Genomic DNA, 5,750 nt, shown 5'->3' on the forward strand with positions numbered 1-5,750 from the left:
GTTTTCAATGATTAAATGAATGTATGTTGCTGTGTTGTCAAGCTTACTGAGTGTCTCCTGGTGGATATGATCTCAAGATAGACTTCCCTTTTCAAGTGTAATGCCTAGCAGCTGGCATTGGCTCCTGTACAGATTGTGGGATATTATGGGGTATTCTTACAACGTAGCTATATGGCCATGATTGTTGTCTCTTCTTGGGTAATGTAGGGAGAGAAAGCTCCTACCCCAGGTAAAAAGTAAGACCAAAAACAGAAATAATATAAAAGCAGAGACAAAAACCACCTCTCAAAACAAAACTAAAACCTAGCCAATTGTCCAGTAGTCTTTACTGCAAAGGTCAGTGTGCGTGCACAGTAGAAACCTACATCAGTGGATGGGAGTGTCCACTCACTCAGGACCTTCCTTTAGTCACCACCATGGAGGTGCGCACATAGATACAGAGAAATGAATGGAAGAAAGATCGCCTACTATTTTTATCTCTAAAGGTCAGTTAGGTATCTGCGTATGCACAGCATAATTCTCAAAATAGCTGCATCCTTTTATATAGTAGTTGGTGTTGGCGCTTGCCTTTTATGTTGGGGTTTTACAAGGTACACATATGGTTTGACCATATGGCCAGACCTGTTATTCCTTGCTAGGTAAGGCAGGAATAAAGGGTCCTGCCCAGGTCAACTTTAGGGCTGAGTGACAGAGTCAGGCATCTTAAGAATTAGCCAAAGGATAAGCTTATGGGACCGCTGTGGCTCCCAGGGACATCATCCCTGTGCTATGGGAAAACTGTGGGCACAATGCTGGATTCTTTTGGGGTTGCTCTCCCACCTGAAGGTGTCCGTGCTGGGCAGAGAGGGTGCGACAGGGGAGAGGAGGACAGAAAAGTGTAAAATCCATCACAAGTTTTTCAGGATACCTCTCTGTGGTTTTTAGCACTGTATCACTGTATCAGCCTGGTTGTGGCCCTACCTTCTGATCTCAGCTCAGCCAACGGGCCCGTAGGCAGCATCCCATTCAATTCAGAAATCATCATGCTTTCCCTCCTCAGATTTCTCCACTGGTGGGGGTGGGAAACTGATGGCCCACATCCTATATTAGATCCAAAGTTCTGGAGCTGCTCCGGGAAAGCACCTCCTCTGGTTTTTTCATGCCTCTGCTGAAGAGCATCCCCTACCCGTCTCTCCCACATAGATTTAAAGCCTCAGAAAACCTATATAGGGTTGATATGATTCTGAACCTATTCAATAGCACTTAACAACAACAATCTTAAGGAGTTTGATAACCAGTTCTTTCTCACATAGAGTCACTAACCTTTCAGTTAGTAATTGAGCTCTTAACCAGCATTCAATCAGGATTCCTGATAGCAAGTATTCAAAAGAATATTTTGAAAGGTTTCTTTGTTTCTTTTGTTTGTTTGTTTGTTTGTTTATTAGTATTGCTTAGAGTAAAGTTTCAAAACCATGTAATGGAACCAAGAAGGCCATTTTAAGTAGGTTCCAATAACATAAACTATTTCTAGTCTTCTGGTCACTATGAGTCAGAAGCGACTCAGTGGCACTTAACAACAAAAACAACATCTGGTGCTTCAATATAAGATTCAAGAACTAATATTTCCACCTCCTCCTCTAAGTCCCTTTCCCTCCCTGGTCACTATCACCATAAACAAACATACATACATTCAAAATGTGATATTTTAATAAGAGGTTCTTTTGAACACATTGTTGATACTCTGCAAAAACTTTGTTTTGAGATGTTAAAGTAGCCACTCTATAGTCCTGATCTTACTCGATCAAACTTTCACCTGTTTGGTCCCCTGAAAACAGGGCTTCTAGGATGAAGATTCGCCTTTGATGAAGAAGTGGACATATCAGTGCACTTGTGGCTCACAGTGCAGTCTAAACCTTTTAAAATAAGGGAATATGAAAGTTTTTGACAGATGGACAAAGTGTATTAAAAACAAGGAGATTATGTTGAAAAATTATGTATTTGTCTTTTCTAAAAGTTGATTAAAATAAATTATACAGTCAAAGTAGAGATAATGTTTGATTCACACTCATATATTAAACAAGGGACCCTACAAACTACTCTAAGTAACAACAAAGCATATGTCTTTTCTTAGCTTTATAAATCTTGCCATTGCCTTTTCTTTATTTCTCTATTTATATATTTTTATTAAATATGCCAGACTTGTAGATTACAAAATCAGCTTTCAATAATGGAATGGATAAGACTGAAACTCAAAAATAAAGAAGAAAGAAGGAGAGAAAGAGGTAGAACAAAAGGATAAAAGGTGAAGAAATGAGGATATAGGAAGACATAATGGAGTACTGAGCTTCCTGTCAGCCAAAGCAAATAATGAAATTCCATGAATTACATAGCTTTCATTATTTAATAAAAGAAGGCATTCCATTTCATGGGAGAGATAATTGTTTCCAGTCAGTCGTAAAGGTCTGAGATAACCATGCCATGTAAAATCCTTATATAAGAGGTACTTAGAATATAATAGAACAAGTCTTTACTAACTGCTTTTTTTTTTTGCAAATGTGGAGAAATCTCATTGGCTCTGTTTCTTATATTAGATTCCAACAAAAGCCGGTATGTAACATGGTGGTGATGGTGGCTATGTGCTGTGGCATCAGTTCCGACTCATAGTGACCCTGTACAGGGCTTCAGAGGCTGTAAATCTTTACAGGAGCAGAAAGCCTCATCTTTCTCTTGCGGAACAACTGGTAGTTTTGAACTGCTGACTTTAAGGTTCACAGTCCAATTTGTAACTACTATGCATAATTCAATGAAGGTAGCTTTGGCACTGGAGATGGCAGCAGTACATGTTGGGGGGAGGGACGAAGAGGTAGTTAGAGATTTCTCCCTGGTGTGTTGCTGTTTTCTAATCTGCCAAAAATTATTAATAAAACCTGGAAAATCCTAAAAGGTGAATAGCTACCTCTCATTTTGCACAGTGGCAGCCTTGCTGTCTGTTTTTCTTCACTTAACTGGGACCTCCATTGAGCAATCATGTCTAAGGAACGTGCAGTTGGCATTGATCTTGTCACCAACTGCTCCTGTGTGGTTGTATTCCAGAAGGGAAACTGAAGATTGTTGCAAATGATCATGGTAACCGAACCACCCCAAGCTATGTCACTTTTACTGACACTGAACGATTGATCAGTGATGTTGCAAATAATCAAGTTGCCATGAATCCCACTAACACTGTTTTTAATGCCAAACATTTGATTGGAAGACAATTTGATGATGCTGTTGTCTAGTCTGATGTGAAGCATTGGCCATTAATGGTGGTGAATGATGCAGGCAGACCCAAGGTCCAAGTAGAATATAAGGGAAAGACCAAAAATTTCTATCCAAAGGAAGTGTCTTCTATGGTTCTAACAAAGATGAAGGAAATTGAAGAAGCCTACCTTGGAAAGACTGTTACCAATGCTGTTGTCACCTAACATCAGGTCACCAAAGATGCTGGGTCCATTGCTGGTCTCAATTTACTCAGGATCATCAGTGAGCCAACTGCTACTGCTATTGCCTACAGCTTATGCAAAAAGGTTGGTGTTGAGAGAAATGTGCTGATTTTTGACATAGGAGGAGACACTTTTAGTGTGTCAATCCACACTATTAAAGATGGAATCTATGACATCAAATCTACAGCTCCATATTTAAGTATTAAGAATGCCCAGATAGGTGGAGAAACCCACATAGGTGGAGAAGACTTTGACAACCAAATAGTCAACCATTTTATTGTTGAGTGTAAGCACAAGCATAAGAATGACATTAGTAAGAATAAGAGAGCTGTCTGCCAACTCCACACTGCTTATGAACTCACAAGGCACACTTTCTCTTCTAGCACCCAGGACAGTATTGAGTTTGATTGACTTCTATACCTCCATTACCCTGGCCTGATTTAAAGAATTGGATGCTGACCACCTATTCTGTGGCACTCTGGATCCTGTGGAGAAAGTCTTTAGGGATGCCAACCTAGATAAGTCACAAATCCATGACATTGCCCTGGTGGATGGCTCTACCCATATTCCAAGATTCAGAAACTACTTCAGGATTTCTTCAATGGCAAAGAATTGAAAAAAAAAGGATCAATCCTGATGAGGCTGTTCCTCATGATAAGATGGCCAGGCAGCCATCTTATCTGGAGACTAGTCTGAAAATGTTCAAGACTTGTTGCTTCTGGATGTCACACCTTTTCCCCTTGGTATTGAAACTGCTAGTGGAGTCTTGACTGTACTCATCAAATGTAATATTACCATATCTACCAAACAGACACAGACCTTCACAACCTACTCTGACAATTAGCCTGGGGAACTCATTCAGGTTTATGAAGGTGAATGTGCCATGACCAAGGATAACAACCTACTTGGCAAATTTGAATTTACTGGCATAACTCCTCCACTCTGTGGTGTTCCTCATATTGACGTCACTTTTAATATTGATGTCAATGTTTCTGCTATGGATAAGATTACTGGAAAAGAGAACAAGATTACCCTCATTAATGACAAGGACTGCTTGAGTAAAGAAGACATTGAATAGATGGTTCAGGAAGCTGAGAAGTACAAAGCTGAAGATGAGAAAAAATGGGATAAGGTCTCCTCTAAAAATTCACTTGAATCCTATGCATTTAATATGAAAACAACAGCTGAAGATGTAAAACTTCAAGGCAACATCAATGATGAAGACAAACAGAAGGGTCTTGATAAATGCAATGAAATTATCAACTGACTTGATAAGAATCAGTCTGCAGAGAAAGAAGAATTTGAACATCAACAGAAAGAGCTGGAGAAGGTCTGCAACTGCAACCCCATCATTTCCAAGTTGTACCAGTGGGCTGGAGGCATGCCTGGAGTAATACCCGGGGGCTTCCTTGGTGGTGGAGCGCTTCCAGCTGGTGGTGCCTCTTCTGGACCAACCATTGAAGAGGTTGATTAAACCAGTATCTGAGCATAGATACCTTTAGTATTCTTACACAGTAAAACATTGAAGAACCCAAATTTGTAGCAGATTTTTAAAAAAATAAAAAAAATAGAACTGCCTGCACTAATTTTCTGGGCATTCTTAATACTTGAATATGGAGTTACGATCATAGGAAAAGGAAGTAACATGACACTTTATTAGTACTGTATTATAAGTGGAAATGCAATGCCTTAGATAAAGTTGTAATTAAAATTGGCAAACAAAAAAAGTGAATAGTTAACAATATTCTTAAGTGAGTCCTTTCAGATACCATTTGTCTCAGATGGGCTTGTGACAGGAACTGCCTGACAGACTACTCAAATGGCTGTCACTAAGGAATACCAGAAGGGCAGGCATTTTGTGTTGTTGATTGAAAGCTGATCAATATGTTATACCAAGCTGATAGAAAACAAGAATCATTCTTTTTGTGAAAAAATGAAAGATGCTGACAACAGCAAGCCTTGATGTGAGGTTTCATAGATTTTTAGAAAGCTGGATAAGCAGTGATAGCAGGCAAGACCAGGTCTTTTCTAGGCGAGCTATAAAGTATCACATCAAAGTGAAGGAGCAAATGAATACAGTCAGTTTAGGAAGGGAGAAGAACAAAGTAAACAAACAAACAAAAAATGTTGCTGTTGTTACTGATCAGTGCCATCAAGTCAGTCCCAACACATAGTGATCCTTTATAGGGTTTCCAAGGAGTGGCTGGTAACTTTAAACCTTTGACCTTGCAATTAGCAATCTAGTAGTTAACTAAGAGTGCCACACTAAGTAAAGTTGAGATTATCCAG

At 39.4% G+C, this 5,750-nt stretch overlaps 1 pseudogene; it reads left to right on the top strand.

The window, feature by feature from the left end:
- Positions 1 to 3,006: 3,006 nt before the first annotated feature.
- On the top strand, positions 3,007 to 4,935 carry LOC102828416 (annotated as a pseudogene).
- Positions 4,936 to 5,750: the final 815 nt, after the last annotated feature.

This window comes from Chrysochloris asiatica, unplaced genomic scaffold (genome assembly GCF_000296735.1).
Source record: "Chrysochloris asiatica unplaced genomic scaffold, ChrAsi1.0 scaffold00058, whole genome shotgun sequence".
NCBI lineage: Eukaryota > Metazoa > Chordata > Mammalia > Afrosoricida > Chrysochloridae > Chrysochloris > Chrysochloris asiatica.